This window comes from Eurosta solidaginis, chromosome 2, assembly GCF_040869045.1.
Source record: "Eurosta solidaginis isolate ZX-2024a chromosome 2, ASM4086904v1, whole genome shotgun sequence".
NCBI classification, from domain to species: Eukaryota; Metazoa; Arthropoda; class Insecta; order Diptera; family Tephritidae; genus Eurosta; species Eurosta solidaginis.
In genome coordinates, this window is record NC_090320.1 from 264,158,292 (window position 1) to 264,176,549 (window position 18,258).

Here is an 18,258-nt window from a genome sequence, read left to right on the forward strand (position 1 = left end):
AGGTGGACCAGGAGTGACCCTAGAATTTGTTTGTACAATATGGGCATCAAACGAAAGGTGTTAATGAGTATTTTAAAAGGGAGTGGGCCTTAGTTCTATAGGTGGATGCCGTTTCGAAATATCGCCATAAAGGTGGACGAGGGGTGACTCTAGAATGTGTTTGTACGATATGGGTATCAAACGAAAGGTGTTAATGAGTATTTTAAAAGGGAGTAATCCTTAGTTCAATAGGTGGACGCCGTTTCGGGATATCGCCATAAAGGTGGACCAGGGGTGACTCTAGAATGTGTTTGTACGATATGGGTATCAAACGAAAGGTGTTAATGAGTATTTTAAAAGGGAGTAATCCTTAGTTCCATAGGTGCACGCCGTTTCGAGATAACGCCATAAAGGTGGACCAGGGGTGACCCTAGAATTTGTTTGTACAATATGGGTATCAAAAGAAAGGTGTTAATGAGTATTTTAAAAGGGAGTAATCCTTAGTTCCATAGGTGGACGCCGTTTCGAGATATCGCCATAAAGGTGGAGCAGGGGTGACCCTAGAATTTGTTTCTACAATACGGGTATCAAAAGAAAGGTGTTAATGCGTATTTTAAAAGGGAGTAATCCTTAGTTCCATAGGTGGACGCCGTTTCGAGATATCGCCATAAAGGTGGGCCAGGGTGACTCTAGAATGTGTTTGTACGATATGGGTATCAAACGAAAGGTGTTAATGAGTATTTTAAAAGGGAGTAATCCTTAGTTCCATAGGTTGACGCTGTTTCGAGATATCGCCATAAAGGTGGACCAGGGGTGACCCTAGAATTTGTTTGTACAATATGGGTATCAAAAGAAAGGTGTTAATGAGTATTTTAAAAGGGAGTAATCCTTAGTTCCATAGGTGGACGCCGTTTCGAGATATCGCCATAAAGGTGGACCAGGAGTGACCCTAGAATTTGTTTGTACAATATGGGCATCAAACGAAAGGTGTTAATGAGTATTTTAAAAGGGAGTGGGCCTTAGTTCTATAGGTGGGCGCCATTTCGAAATATCGCCATAAAGGTGGACCAGGGGTGACTCTAGAATGTGTTTGAACGATATGGGTATCAAACGAAAGGTGTTAATGAGTATTTTAAAAGGGAGTAATCCTTAGTTCCATAGGTGGACGCCGTTTCGAGATATCGCCATAAAGGTGGAGCAGGGGTGACCCTAGAATTTGTTTCTACAATATGGGTATCAAAAGAAAGGTGTTAATGAGTATTTTAAAAGGGAGTAATCCTTAGTTCCATAGGTGGACGCCGTTTCGAGATATCGCCATAAAGGTGGAGCAGGGGTGACCCTAGAATTTGTTTCTACAATACGGGTATCAAAAGAAAGGTGTTAATGAGTATTTTAAAAGGGAGTAATCCTTAGTTCCATAGGTGGACGCCGTTTCGAGATATCGCCATAAAGGTGGGCCAGGGTGACTCTAGAATGTGTTTGTACGATATGGGTATCAAACGAAAGGTGTTAATGAGTATTTTAAAAGGGAGTAATCCTTAGTTCCATAGGTTGACGCTGTTTCGAGATATCGCCATAAAGGTGGACCAGGGGTGACCCTAGAATTTGTTTGTACAATATGGGTATCAAAAGAAAGGTGTTAATGAGTATTTTAAAAGGGAGTAATCCTTAGTTCCATAGGTGGACGCCGTTTCGAGATATCGCCATAAAGGTGGACCAGGAGTGACCCTAGAATTTGTTTGTACAATATGGGCATCAAACGAAAGGTGTTAATGAGTATTTTAAAAGGGAGTGGGCCTTAGTTCTATAGGTGGACGCCATTTCGAAATATCGCCATAAAGGTGGACCAGGGGTGACTCTAGAATGTGTTTGAACGATATGGGTATCAAATTAAAGGTATTAATGAGGGTTTTAAAAGGGAGTGGTGGTCGCATTTTCGAGATATCGCCATAACGGTGGACCAGGGGTGACCCTAGAATTTGTTTGTACAATATGGGTATCAAAAGAAAGGTGTTAATGAGTATTTTAAAAGGGAGTAATCCTTAGTTCCATAGGTGGACGCCGTTTCGAGATATCGCCATAAAGGTGGAGCAGGGGTGACCCTAGAATTTGTTTCTACAATATGGGTATCAAAAGAAAGGTGTTAATGAGTATTTTAAAAGGGAGTAATCCTTAGTTCCATAGGTGGACGCCGTTTCGAGATATCGCCATAAAGGTGGGCCAGGGGTGACTCTAGAATTCGTTTGTGTAATATGGGTATCAAACGAAAGGAGTTAATGAGTATTTTAAAAGGGAGTGGGCCTTAGTTCTATAGGTGGACGCCTTTTCGAGGTATCGCAATAAAGGTGGACCAGGGGTGACTCTAGACTTTGTTTGTACGATATGGGTATCAAATGAAAGGTGTTAATGTGTATTTTTAAAAGGGAGTGGGCCTTCGTTCTATAGGTGTTTGCCTTTTCGAGATATCGCCATAAAGGTGGACCAGGGGTGACTTTAGAATATGTTTGTACGATATGGGTATTAAATGAAAGGTGTTAATGAGTATTTTAAAAGGGCGTTGGGGCTTAGTTCTATAGGTGGACGCCTTTTCGAGATATCGCCATAAAGGTGGACCAGGGGTGACTCTAGAATGAGTTTGTACGATATGGGTATCAAATTAAAGGTATTAATGAGAGTTTTAAAAGGGAGTGGTGTGAAGGCATTTTCCAGATATCGACCAAAATGTGGACCAGGGTGACCCAGAACATCATCTGTTGGATACCGCTAATTTATTTATATATGTCATATCTGCCAAGATTTTAAGGGTTTTTTATTTCGCCCTGCAGAACTTTTTCATTTTCTTCTACTTAATATGGTAGGTGTCACAACCATTTTATAAAGTTTTTTTCTAAATTTATATTTCGCGTCAATAAAACAATCCAATTACCTTACCATGTTTCATCCCTTTTTTCGTATTTGGTATAGAATTATGGCATTTTTTCATTTTTCGTAATTTTCGATATCGAAAAAGTGGGCGTGGTCATAGTCGGATTTGGTTCATTTTTCATACCAAGATAAAGTGAGTTCAAGTAAGCACGTGAACTAAGTTCATTAAAGATATGTCGATTTTTGCTCAAGTTATCGTGTTAACGGCCATGCGGAAGGACAGACGGACGACTGTGTATAAAAACTGGGCGTGGCATCAACCGATTTCGCCCATTTTCACAGAAAACAGTTAACGTCATAAAATCTATGCCCCTACCAAATTTCAAAAGGATTGGTTAATTTTTGTTCGACTTATGGCGTTAAAAGTATCCTAGACAAATTAAATGGAAAAGGGCGGAGCCACGCCCATTTTAAAATTTTCTTTTATTTTTGTATTTTGTTGCACCATATCATTACTGGAGTTGAATGTTGACATAATTTACTTATATACTGTAAAGATATTAAATATTTTGTTAAAATTTTACTTTAAAAGAAAATTTTTTTTTAAAAGTGGGCGTGGTCCTTCTCCGATTTTGCTAATTTTTATGAAGCATACATATAGTAATAGCAGTAACGTTCCTGCCAAATTTCATCATGATATCTTCAACGACTGCCAAATTACAGCTTGCAAAACTTTTAAATTACCTTCTTTTAACAGTGGGCGGTGCCACGCCAATTGCCCATCATTTTACTAATTTTCTATTCTGCGTCATAAGGTCAAGCCACCTACCAAGTTTCATCGCTTTATCCGTCTTTGGTAATGAATTATCGCATTTTTTTGATTTTTCGAAATTTTCGATATCGAAAAAGTGGGCGTGGTTATAGTCCGATATCGTTTGTTTTAAATAGCGATTTGAGATGAGTGCCCAGGAACCTACGTATCAAGATACCTCAAAATTTACTCAAGTTATCGTGTTAACGGACAGACAGACGGACGAACGGCCCGACGGACATGGCTCAATCAAATTTTTTTCGATAACTACTGATGATTTTGATATATGGAAGTCTATATCTATCTCGATTCCTTTACTCCTGTACAACCAACCGTTATCCAATCAAAGTTAATATCCTCTGTGTGCAAAGCACGCTGAGTATAAAAACTGCTGTCAACATAACGGCAAATTGTAGGAGCATAAAAGAATAGACATATGAAAATATTGGCTTTGATATATCCAAATGCTCAGAGTGAAAAAGGGTATAGATTAAGGGCTTCATTCTGCATCGCGAACGATAGCTCAGACGAGAGATACGCTTCCAAACGATTTCGTCTGGCAATGGCATTCTCTATTATTTTTGAAACTATTTATAACAAGCTTTCTTTTAGAAATTTTTTATAAGTTTACATTTATAAGCTTAAAAGTAACAAGCCGTTTCGATTATTTCAGGCTTATTTCTGAACAAAAAATCAACATTAATTATTGTTTATTTGAGAAAACTTGCTTACGTTACGTTTACTTTGCTAATTGGCAAGTCTTTTAGAGCTACTTTCAGGTAAAATTAATACATGTATACATTAGTTTTTAGCATGCGAATATTTTGCCGAGCCTCGCGTGCTAAAGAAACAGGATCCGTCAAGGGAAGATGTGGATGTGAAGATGTGTTGCGCTACACAACCCCTTGAATCATTTGGGTGTTTTAGTCGCCTCTTACGACAGTTATGTCTGCCGCGGGTATATTCTAAAGCCTCGAACCCGCTGTGGTGAAACTGTGGATCGTCTTCGGCTGTATCTGAATCCTTTAGTGGACCAAAGTATAAAAAGTCGTTTACCATAAGGATGAGCATTGTTTAAAATATATTTTGGAAAGTCTAGTCTACCTCTCTATGTCTGACCAATTACTATATTTTGTTGTTGAGCATCTTGCATAAAAACTATTTAATCGTGGCAAAACCGGCCGCAGAGAAAACAGTTTAAATCGCTCCAAAAAAAAAATCTAGCACGTCAAAATCGTATTATCAATAATAGTTTGTATCTCTTCCAAGATCCCCTCTTTTCTATCGTACTTTTTTTATTTAGTTGTAGTTTATTCGGTCTATGATCAATGATCTTACATACTAGGTATTAACACTAAGTACTTATCGCTTCCCAAGGCAGTCGGTTCTATGTACCGGAGCGACTCGGGATTTTCCCGACCAAGGACTGTCATTTCAGTGTGACCCCATTTAATTTGTTTCGTCCCTCCCACAAATTGTCATCCTCCCAGCAGCTCCTTGCAGCAGGGCTGCTACATATTCTCTTACTCCGGGAAGGTATCGAACCCAATCCGGGTCCGTCTCCTGACCCCGGTCATGAGAAATGGTTTTGCTGCATTTGCCAGAAAAGAATCTTTTTAGGACGGTCATACTCTGTTCAGTGTGTCTCGTGCAAGGGATGGTTGCATCGGACAGGTTGTTCTGGGCTTGATCCCAAAACCCGACGTCCACGTAACTTTTATAAATCTTTTGTGGCTCCTTGCTGCTCACGCCCAAGGGCGTCCCGTAGTCTACGCCTAAGCGTATCCCCACTACCTTCCAGCAGCTTCGCTGCTCAGCAAGCCACAACAAGTACCCGCTGCTGCTCGCGCCCCACGGCGCCAACAACTCAAACAGCTGATACCACTCATAACTACTACCTTCGTAGTAGAGCTGGTAGCAATGCTGAGCATCAGCCCCTGCCCCCGTCTTCTTCTCCCCCCCCCTCTTTTCTGGCAGCAATCGTGCAGGTCAGGGAAACAGACTCTTAGTCCCTGCCTCCGTTTGCACCGTCTGCCAGCACAGAATATATAGGTTTGCGACATCCGCTCAATGCAGCTCCTGCCTTGGGTGGTGCCACTTTCCTAGATGTTCTGGTCTCCGCGACGGCAACCCCCCGACGGGTTTCATCGCGCCATGTTGCCAGGTCGCAAACCCAAATCATCCGGGTACCCCAATGCTTGCCCAAGGGCGCCCAGTCCCAAGGCCACAACAGCAATTGCGTCCTGGCCTTCCACAACCTAGGCGTAGTCACCCCTCACTTACCACTAGAGTGGCGGCGTCACCCCTCATGCACTTCAGAATTCTGCAGTTCAACTGTAATGGACTAACTGGGAAGATTACGGAGATAGTCGATTTCATGAAGCGGCACAACATCCGCATTGCTGCGATTCAAGAGACTAAACTCACGGCAAGATCTGCATTGCAGACCTGCTCTGGTTATAATGTCCACAGGAAAGACCGCGAGAGCGGAAATGGAGGCGGCCTCGCGTTTATTATACACCACTCTGTGCAATATCATATATTTGATCCTGGCATCGACCGCAGTGACAATGTCTTAGAACGTCAAGGCCTATCTGTCCGGTCAGGCGATGCAAATCTAGAAATCATCAACATCTACATCCCTCCTGTCACCTGTTTCCCCAGTGGATACCGCCTTAATATCGAGGCCTTACTCACTGGCAACAATCGCATTATCTTAGGCGATTTCAATGCCCATCACGACCTATGGCATTCAAAATTGCGGGCGGACAGTAGGGGTGAGATGTTGGCGGATCAAATAGACGAAACGACGTTCTGCACAATAAACGGAGACGCCCCCACACGTATGGTAGGAAGCTGTCATAGCTCGCCAGATATCTCAATCGTGAGCGCAGAACTCGTAAACTGCGTCAACTGGCAGCCGATGGTAACATTGGCATCCGACCACCTGCCTATACTTATTTCGTTCGAGCGTACCGCCGACTTCATCGTCACCGAAAAACGCACTTTCATAAACTTCAAAAAAGGGAAGGTGGAAGAATATAAATCTGCAACAGACAGCAGCTTTGCTGCCCTCCCTATCCCGACTGATGCCCGCCAAGGGGAGCGTGCCTTCCGTAAGGTCATTGAATCCGCCTCGGCACATTTCATTCCCGCCGGGAGAATTCCCGAAATCCGGCCCCACTTCCCGGCGGAGGCCGCGAGCTTACCGAGGGAACGCGACCTTATAAGACAGCTTGATCCAGGCGACCCCCAAATAAGGGATATAAACCAACGCATCAGATTGCTTGTGGACGAACACAAGCGGGCGAAATGGGAAGAGCACCTAAGAGGTTGTAACCTCTCTACCGGTGTAGGTAAACTTTGTCCACCGTAAAGTCCCTATCGAATCCGACTAAGCACAAAGACAAAGTTTCCATCGCCTTTGGCGATAAGGTGCTGTCGGATGCGAAAAAATGCGCGAGCGCTTTCTGCCGACAATATATAATGCATCCTACGGTCGACAAAGATAGACGGAGAGCCAATAGACACGCACATAAACACAAACTCAGCGCGTCACCAATTACCATCACCGCTAGAGAGGTTGAGGACGCCATTGGTCGCGCTAAACCATCCAAAGCAGTGGGCCCAGACGGCATAGCCATGCCGATGCTTAAAAACCTAGGGAAAGAGGGTTTCAAATACTTAGCGCATGTCTTCAACCTGTCTCTTTCCACCTTTGTCATACCCGAGATATGGAAAATGGCCAAGGTGGTCCCGCTACTAAAGCCTGGGAAACCAGCTAACGTAGGTGAGTCATATCGTCCGATATCTCTCCTATCGCCAGTGGCAAAGACGCTTGAAGCCATTTGCTCCCTTATTTCCAAGCACATTTGCAGCTAGCCCCTCATCAGCATGGCTTCAGAAAACTCCATAGCACTACCTCCGCGCTAAATGTCATTAGCACCCAGATAAATTGCGGTTTGAATCAATATCCCCACCATAGAACAGTACTCGTAGCGTCAGACCTATCAAAAGCTTTTGATACGGTCAACCATGGCTCGTTACTGCAAGACCTGGAAGGGTCCACCCTTCCCCCATGTCTTAAAAGGTGGACCGCAAATTATCTGGGTGGTCGGCAGGCATCGGTGCAATTCAGAAACGAAACATCAAAACAAAGGAGAATTCAACAAGGGGTGCCACAGGGTGGTGTCCTATCCCCGGTTTTGTTTAATTTCTACATATCTAAGCTACCTTCACCACCGGAAGGAGTCACAATCGTTTCCTACGCCGATGACTGCACAATAATGGCCACAGGCCCAGGCCCAAAGATCGATGAGCTATGCAATAAAATAAACGGCTATCTCCCTGATCTCTCCAGTTTTTTCGCCTCGCGAAACCTGGCATTGTCACCGACTAAATCTTCCGCGACCTTATTTACAACATGGACGCCCCAAATGTCGACCATATTGAACATCCACGTCGATGGCACTACGCTACCGACTGTCCTACACCCCAAAATCTTGGGTGTGACGTTTGATCAGGATCTACATTTTGGTGCGCACGCAACCGCAATTATTCCAAGAATTCAGAGCCGTAATAAAATTCTTGCTGGCAGTACCTGGGGAAAAGATAAAGAAACGCTCTTGACCACATACAAAGCAATTAGCCAGCCGATTACGTGCTACGCGTCACCCATATGGTCGCCAAGCCTAAAAACCACCCACTGGAAGAAACTACAGGCCTGCCAAAATATTGCCCTCAGAATCGCCACGGGCTGTCTTCTTATGTCCCCAGAACACCATCTGCATAATGAGGCGAGAATACTCCCCATCAGGGAGAGAAATGAGATGCTGACCAAACAGTTTCTGTTGAATACCCAGAAACCTGGGCATCCCAACAGACATCTGATTGACGAACCAGCACCGCCTAGGGGCCTAAGGAGTCATCTCCGTAAGCATTTTGAGGAAATACGGTACCTGAGAACCCAGCCGTATGAAGCGGAAAAACACAAGCAGGTCCTTGGTGAACTCCATAGACAGGCGTCGGACCTTTATGTCGGGAATTGCCCGGTGAATCCAGTACTTGAAGAAAAATATCCAGAACTCGCAGAAGAGGAACGCATACTCCCCAGGGAAACGCGTGTCACTCTTGCTCAACTTCGTTCTGGATACTGTAACAGGTTAAACTCTTACCTATCCAGAATCAAGCCCGACATACAAAATGTATGCCCTGCTTGCAATGTGTCCCCACATGACACCAACCATCTCTTTAATTGTAATGTGGAACCAACGCCTCTAACACCCCTTTCCTTATGGTCCACCCCTGTTGAAACGGCAAGTTTCCTTGGACTCCCGTTAGAGGATATTGATGACAATTTGTGATCGGTCGCGGCTATTAGGTGGGGCGAGCATTGCTACAACAACAACAACAACTAAGTACTTATAACACACTTGCCTTTGTTTTAACTGTTTATGTTCTACTCCCTACTTCGCCTTTTTTCCTTTCCCATCTCTCTCTCGGATTCAACATTTGTTTCTATAAAAAGTCGCGTCATAAGTAATCCCCCAAAAAATTATTTTAAAAAAGAGGAAGGGGGCTATGAACTTTTCTAACAACATTCTAAATCCAGCTTTTCTGAGTAAAAATTACAAACGATATTTCGTGATATTAGGCTTTGTCGGCTGCTCTGCCACAGTTGGGGACTTAGAAAGGTCCTACAAATAGCGAGGAGAATAGATTGAGATTCAAGGGTTGTGTAGCGCAACACTTCAGAGGGTTGATAGCGCAATTTACAGCTTATTCAATCCCATTGTCATCCTGGCATACCCGTAGCGCAACACTGCAGAGGGTTGATAGCGCAATTTACAGCTTATTCAATCCCATTGTCATCCTGGCATACCCGTGGCGAACTCAATACTCTCACAAAAGGAGGGGAACGCAAGGGATCTATATCCGGCAAAAGAATATATCCGCGGCAGGTATGCCTGAGACTAAATACCCAACTGATTCAAGGGGTTGTGTAGCGCAACCCTTTCAAGGGGTTGCCAACGCAGTTTGTAACTTCTCCAACCCAATTGTCAACCTCAAGTACTCATGGATATGGGAGGTTGGAGGACGGGATGGCCTAGAAGGTTTCATGTGGTCAAAATAAATCATTCCCGAGATATTCTCGCTAGTACCTTAATGGTGGTTGTTACCGGGACGTACCGGATCTATATCGAGCAAAAACCATCAACATCGATAACACTCCCCAAATAAATTTGGTATTTTAGTCGCCTCCAACGACAGGCATACCTGCCGCGGGTATATTCTACGCTCCCTATCCCGCTGGGGGGCAGGCCCCTGTGTGCCTCTCTGGTATACATATAAACATGTCCATATATTTGCATTATTAATGCAGTGTGAAGTTGTGAAGGAAATTGATTAAGTATATCCGCTTATAGATGTTAGAATAGGTTAGGTTTGGTGGTAGCTACCTTGATAGGGGAAGCTCACTTGGACAACATGAAGGTCCGTTGTGATACCACAGAAAATAAAATAAAATAAAGTAACGGCGACGTAGATAAAGCTACTTAGAGAATCGTTGGGTAGCAACGATAAAGTTACGAATGATACCGATCTTAACCTTGGATAAATCCTCGGGAGATCCAAAATGAGTCGCAACCAGAGTACTTTCGCCTTGTTCTGGCAAAAGCTGGGCAATCAAGCATAAAGTGATGTGTTGATTCCACCTCATCATCCTCCATACAGCTGCAGCATGATGAAGTTTGCAGTATATTGAGACGTACCGCATGGATACCCATGGGACAGTGCCCTTTCAGAACCCCAATGGCCATTGATAGGTGAGCCTTAGTGAACCCAATTATTTCAGCAGACCTCCTGCCACCCACTTTCGGCCAGAAAGATCTTGCTACCCTGCAAGACGTGGTGTCCGTCCAACCTTTGCTGAGCTGACTCGAGGTCCAGCCAATGAGGAGCAGTCCACAGGTGGCCAGCGGAATCCCGAAATCCCTACAGCCATATTCATCCGGTTCAGTTGTACCGATGGGGACTAAGAGATCCGCCTGACAGTTACCCTGGATATGACTATGGCACGGGACCCAGGAAATCTTAATTTGAAAATGATTCGATGCAATCGCAAGCGAGGTCAGGCACTCCCAGACCACCCTCGATCGCACTGTAGTTGAGCTCAAGGCCTTGATAGCCGCTTGGCTATCAGAGTACATGTTAAATTCCCTAACCGTAGCAGCACTGGATAGCATGTCATTCACCGCATCCTTAATCGCAGCGACTTCAGCTTGGAATACACTGCAGTGATCAGCCAACTTAAACTTGCGGCTTACATTTAGCTTTTGACAAAATATGAACAAGCATAGTTTGAATTAGGCTATTGACAAAATATATAAATACGCTTCATACAAAACACCATAACTGAATACAAATGTTCGTATGTATATGTGTACAATGCTACGTAGATATGTGCATTCAAATAAGACTGTAATCATTGAAGCGAAGTGTACTCAAGGTTGTGCTTGAGTTCAAACCACAAATTGTTGTGACATTTTAAACATGGACATTTGAAAACTGTGTATGTACGTCAGTAGAGCAAATCCAACATTAATTTGCGTTAAATTACTTACAATTCGATTTTATTTGTTGCTAGTGGAGTTGGCAAATATTATTACGCTTAAAAAAGTCATACCAAGCTATTGTCACTAAACCCCTTTAATTCGATGTAACTTTGAGCAAAAAAAAAAAACATATGCTTGGATCATAGTTTGGATATACACCTGCGTGTACAACAATATAACGAAAACAATTAATGTAAACGAATTTCGAAACGTTTTCGAAAAAATGGGGAAGTTTTTAAAAATCATCATGGAAGTTTTCAAATCTCTGTTTTGAACTATTTTGGAGTATTCAGTTTTGTTGTTCAGTTCCGAAATACTTTAAACTTTTCATCCTAAAACTTAATTAAAAAATTTCTCAAAATTTAAGAAAAAATGAAGATTAAAAAAAATTTGAATTTTTGTCTTATTTTTTAAGTTTTAAAAATGTGGTTTTGGTATCTGTTAAGGCGCCGAGCTTAAATTAAATTAAACAAATATTAGCTACGTTTAAAAAGATATATATGTGAATCTACTAAACTATTGGTGCTAAACCTTTTCATATTCATTTCGGGAACGATTTAACATGACCACACTGAACCTGCTAGGCCATACCGCCCCCTACCTCCTAAATTTAAAAGATTTCCTAAAACTCGAAAAATGTATAGCATAGCAGGTATCATGTTCCGAGCAGGGATCAGTTAAAGGGGATTTCCAGCTGATTTGTGAGAAATCTCTCACCTTGGTCGTCGCGTGAAGAGTTTCGAGGAACCCTAGGAACAGTAAGGATTTTATCTCAAATGAAAATTGTTTGATATTGGTGACTTGACTTTTAATCAAGATTGCGATGTTCTCTTAAAATATCTCTAGCAGCTATAGCTACTATTACCACTGTAAAATGATATCAACTATTTTGATCCGATTTTAAGAGTTAGAGCCAGGGCCGTAGAGAGAAAATCCGGGCCCGGGACTAAACAATTTACGGGCCCCTATAAAAAATCCACTAATACATTTGATTAATTTGAATTAAAGACGTCTCATTTATGAATCAATATTGATAGATTACATAAAAAAAAAATGTTTGCCGTAGTTTCATCCATGTCTTCAAATTGCCACAAAAAGGGAAACGTCTCACTAAAATTTCTCATAGCTGCAAATCGTTCAGTAATGCCAGTGATTACCGAATCAACGATCACCAGGAATGGATTGCTTTTAAAATCAGATTCTGAATCATCCGTAATCATCTCATTTAAATTATCTTCTGACCGTCTTTTGGGTTTTCTCTTTCGAATGTCCGGAAACTTTGGGCAGATGTTCAATTGAATAGCAACTGTTTTGCCATCGTTTAAAATCGTTTCCCATTGGTTCCTGATCAACTTCAAATCAGCTAATAAGGCATCTAGATGTTGGACCTCAACATCTATGGTGGCGTCTCTAGCTTGGAGGACCACGTTTCTTTCATTAATGGTAGTCAGTATTTTGAACCAAATTGAGGACAGCAAGATACATTCGAACTTGTTGATGTACTTGAGAATGCCGGTAACATCTCCGTATGCTTGCGCAGTCAAATTTGGCTTTTGGCTGAAAGACTATGAAGGGGGCTCGGTACATTTTTTTTGAGAATGTCCCATCGTTGTGGTGTGCTGCTGAAAATAGTAAAACATTTTTGTACAACTCCGAAGAAAGTAATTGCAGCCGTACAGAAGTCTGCAGCATCAACACCACATAAATTGAGACTGTGGGTTGCACAAGGCGAGTAATCAGCATTCGAGTTTTTGTCGAGAATGTGGCTTAGTGCTGGCGCCGTTATCGTACCCTTGTGACTAGCATCAGGCATAGCATCAACGATAATAGCAAAATACTTGGATTTCTTTCCTTTATCTAATACAGTTTCCCTCACGTGCTTTGCACAAATTTCTATAAACTCGTTTTGAATATCTGGGGAAAGATAGTGGATTTGTAAACGTCTGTGCTGCTGTTATGAAATCCTAACATCTGCAAATGATCTCTAATTATCGGATCATAATGGCTTATGAGATCTTAGATGCCGAAAAAATTTCCATTGTTTCGTTCACAAAGATATATACTTTCGCCTTTGAAAGCTAGGCCTCTTTCACCCAAAAATAAAAGAGTGTCCAAAATTCTATATAAAATTTGTTTCCACTTTTGAGTTTCAGTGATTAGCTGGTCATTGATAAGTTTATCAATTGTAGCCTCCTTTTGAATTAGATTTTGTAAAGATCACCATTGAATATAAAATTTAATGTGATCTTGAGTATTTTCGTGTGATGGCAGTTTATCGTATAGCTGCTTCCATAGCTGGAATTTCGAATATCCGCACAACAAACTTTAGGTCGATTTAAAGTATTGGTGCTTAACAGACGACATGGTAGGCAATAAAAAGCAATGCTATTGGCATTCCACACCAACTAGTCACGCTCCACTTACTCTCCATTTGGCAAGATTCTGTTTAACAACGAGGTAGGAAATGCATGACGATCACGTGGAAAAATAACAGGACACTTTTGAGGACCTCGACGAATTATTTCGTTGACTTCTTCTGATCGCAAAAACTCATTATTCACGGTACCGATGTCGCAGTTGTTTAAATAAACTGGACTGTGATACATAGTTGGTTGTATTGTTGGAAGAGTGTCACCACGAAACTTTACAATTTCGGATTCATGTAAACATACATTTTTGTTTGATGTTTTTATTGTATCCTCACTGTTCGAAGGCCCAGGCAAAAAATCATTATCAATAGTCGAATCGGATGCGAAACCTGAATGGTTTTGTGCCAGCTGCCAAATGAAATATTTATTCTTAAATTTTAAGGAAAAGGACTTTTCCAATTATTTTTCACACTTCACTATAATATTAAAACGAAATGCAGATATTCGTTGCTTTTGAAATTCGGCTTAAAAATTGCACATGGAACAACTAAAGAACCCTGAATTAAAAAAAAAATCTTAGTATCTCTAAATCGCGGACCCTCTCAAAAACCCCGGGTCCGGGGGGAATCCTTTCCCCAACCCCTCTCGTAGGGTCTGGTTAGAGCCATCCGTGACCTAAACAAGTGCGCGCTTGGGAGTGAAATGCTCAATCAGGGAGACACATATCTGCCAATAATGTTTAAAATCTTAATACGAGCGAGGAGCGATACGAAACACGATTACGGTCATTAACTCCATTGTTTTGAATGTTGAAATGCGTAATTATTCTATAAATGATTGCGAGAAATGCATACCAAGAAGAATAACACCGTTTCTTTCTTCTTGAGTTTAGTTTACGCGTGCATATCGTCAGCAGTCTACTACTTTTGATTATATACATACAAATATGTGACTGAGATTCATTCATACAGCTAGACTTGTACAATTCAGAGCAAGAGAAAACCAAAAACTGTCAGTGTGCAACAAATCTTATTCTTTCATTTTTATATAGCGGTGGATAACAGAGCTAAAGATGTCTCTTATTCAAGAAATTCGTATATATTTTTGGCTTTCCGGCAAACTTCAGACCGTGGCACGCGCACAGCATAGTTTTTACATATTCATAGCTCGCACTTAATTTTCTTTCTTTTTTAACCATTTTTAGTTTCTAGTTTATCTCGGTTACGAATTACCTTTTACATATTTCATTCCGAAACTGGAGTAGTTGGGCTGGATATATTGCACTTCTTGTCTGATGCTGCCTTTGTCCGTCTGCCACCTTGTGAAGGCGTTTGGTGTGGCTCACTCTACTCTGTTTTCCCACTTATGTTTGCCTTTGTTGGAGCTTGGTTTGCCGTTCGTTTCTTTGAAAGAAAATTACTTTCCTGTTTGAACACTTACATTTTTTGCGCTAATATTTTCACCAAAACTGTTCGATTCTTCTTACATTTTAAAACCGAACGCTTTTTAATTTTGCGATAACAAATAGACATAAATTTGCGTTTTTTATTCCAGCTTTTGCTTTTTTGCGGTTTCTGTGATTTTTTCACAATTTCGTTTATCTGGTTGACGGGTGTGTATGTGCATGTGTATGTGGATGAGAAGAAGCGCACAGTTGCATTTGTAAGTATAAATATTTTTAAAAACTTCAATGACACTTACCAAAAGTTTAAGAAAAAATTATGAGTAAGTGAAAATATACTTTCGTAAAAGGCTGTCTAAAACAAACTCAATCGTTTTTTTATGCTGAAATGTTATAAATCGTTACCAAATCATAAGAATTGGCTGCAATATTTTTCCCAAATGAATAAGTTTTTTTGCAACTCTGTAACTAAACAGCTGTTTACAAATGTAACGAGTAATGTAATGTAATTAACACGACACTGTAAAATGCAATTTATTGGGGGCTGCACATCTATAACTTAAAGTTTGTTTACACTAAAGCCCCGACACATAAGCAGTTTTTCATATAGATTAGTTTAACACAAGCTTATACATTATAAGTAGATTGCACTAATGAAATCGTAAATTTTTGTTTTCACACAGAAGTAACTGCTCGATTAGTATGAAGGATGAAATGTCAAGCGAATAAAATGACAATGCTATATGACAGACAAGGCGAATCCATACCAGGTGGTGGCAAAGCGAATTCAACCAATTCGCCGTGCAGAAGAATGTCAAGTCAAAAGAAAATTTTCATTGATTTCGATTAACTGACATATTGTTGTACAAGGCTTTGTATGGAAAATTATCAAGAAGAAGCAATCAGCTGTTGGGATAACACCACCTCTACTGAATTCGCCTTGATGACAGACAATCATGGCGGAACGATACAAGGTGGCAGCATGGTGACATACCTACAAACAAACAAAATTCCATCTACTTGTAAATTCGATGGACAAATGTCACAATCGTACTGCGCCGGTAGTTGATGTATCAAATCAAATAAAAAAGGTTATAATCAGCTGTTCGATGCGGCCACCTTGTATCGTTCCGCCATGTAGACAATGACATTAACTTTAACAAATGACATTTTTAAGCACTGAACACACCAAAAACTAAGAAGCGGAAGGCTGCCAACAGAGTTGCATTGTGCTTTTGACTTCATTAGGCATTCGATTAGCTACTAATAAAATAATTATAGATTCGAATTTTGTAGGGAAGATTGAGCTCAATAAGCGTCTTAATGTAGAAAACTGCCTTTAATATTCAATAAGCCGTCTGTGTGAAAACAGTATAAAGGTGTTGGCACACGTTGCAAGTGAAATTATATTTCCCACTGGTTGGTAAATTTTCTAACATTTTTCGTTATTAAAAACTGCAATATAACAACGACACAAAATATGTTAGCAAGTATTTTTGTTGTTTAGGGAGAATGTTTATAACAGTGCTTCGCGAAATTTTGTATGTGAATGGGCGAGCGTAATAAACTTTTATTGCCAAGTCTGAAGTTCCTTTACATTTATGAACGCAACATCTTGGTTGATTGTGGCGATGTTATTGGAATGCATAAGCTCTTGTTAAACGCATCTATATGAAAAATGTCATTGTGCCGCAGCCTTTAGCAGTGTTTTTTTTTATACGCGTATACGTTTATGGTTGCGTGTATAAAAAACGCTTATCCTCGCTTAGATAATGCTTAAGAGACCCATCTAGCGGCACTGGTTAAATAACTAGCTACAGAACAGGGTGTACCGAAAAGCGGAGACACAACCCTCTGATGACCATAGTGTATAACATATAGCTGAATCAGTTGCGATGAATTGTGGACATGCACCATTTTAACGAGTGATACATAGAATTAGTGTAGAGGTGAAACATAGACACATATTTCAGTTGAATCTGAGTATAATGCGTATTGAAATTAGCTGTGTTTTTTTATATCTATAGACGTTTACGCTTAAACTTTATATGGACTGCTAAGGGTCAAACTTTAAATATTCCTCTGTTTGCAGCCTTCCTGCCCATTAAATTAGTACTACTAAATTTCAATACGCATAATATTCAGATGCAACTGAAATATGTGCCTATGCTTCACGTCTACAATAATTATATGTATCACCTCTAAAAATGGCACGTGTCCACTATTCATCGCAACAGATTCAGCTATATGTTATACATTATGGCCAACAGAGGTTTGTGTCTCCGATTTTAGGTACACCCTATTCTGTAGGTAGTTATTTAACCACTGCCGCTAGATGGGTTTCCTAAGCATTATCTAAAGAGCGAATTAATGGTGACTTATAACCATAAAGCCATAACCAGATAAAACAGCTGATCGAACCTACCTTAAGGAAATTAATGTAATAGAGTTAGCGTTATGATATGGCACCATTAATCGATTACATCAGGGATGCACCTTAACGTTAAGCTAATCGTTTATCAAAAAATTTCCACCGTTTCCGTTGAAACACTTCGAAATATTATCGATAAAGAAATTATCAAGATAAATTGTATCTCGTTTTTAACCGAAACGAAAAGCTTTTGTTAACGTTAAAAACGTTAACGAAAACGTGATACTTTATGTTTGAATTGTGCTGGCAATGCTATAGCCATGGTGAAGCCGTAAGGTGGCAACAACGAGCGCACATACACACACAAACTCTATGTAATTTGTTTGTGTAATTCGTTGGTGGTAATGTCAAAAATACTCTGAGAAATGTTCGTACTGTCAAAATTCATGAGAAAAGTTGCAATCAGCTTGGCTAATGCTTTCACCTTTAATGACTCCGCCATCAATCAGCTTTGCCAGCATAGTTTGAAATTAATAATCAACATAAACGATTTGATTTCGTTTTGATATGGCAGAAAACGAAACGAAATCATTTCGTTAATTTGACGATCTTAACGTTAATAAACGAAACGAAATGACTTCGTTTCGTTTATTAACGTTGATTATCGTAACGAAATGATATCGTTTCGTTGGTTAAGCATGCCTGGATTACATTGATTTCCATAAGGTAGGTTCGATCAGCTGATTTATCTCGTTATGGCTTTATGTTTATAAGTCACCATTAATTCGGCCTTAAGTGAGGATAAGCGTTTTTTTACGGCCAAACGTAAACGTATACGCGTGTAAAAA

At 40.7% G+C, this 18,258-nt stretch overlaps 1 protein-coding gene across 2 annotated transcripts in view; it reads right to left on the minus strand.

Annotated features, from left to right (window-relative positions):
• Nucleotides 1–15,654, minus strand: part of CycY (cyclin Y) — a 50,916-nt gene extending 35,262 nt beyond the window's left edge. Inside the window, exons 1-2 of one of the 2 annotated variants that reach the window (XM_067767818.1) lie at nt 15,339–15,654; nt 14,870–15,040 (exon numbers count right to left, since the gene is read on the minus strand). The gene's annotated coding sequence lies outside the window, so the exon portion shown is untranslated. Of the gene's footprint in view, nt 1–14,869; nt 15,239–15,338 lie in introns of both variants that reach the window. The other variant, XM_067767817.1, reaches the window with a different exon arrangement.
• Nucleotides 15,655–18,258: the final 2,604 nt, after the last annotated feature.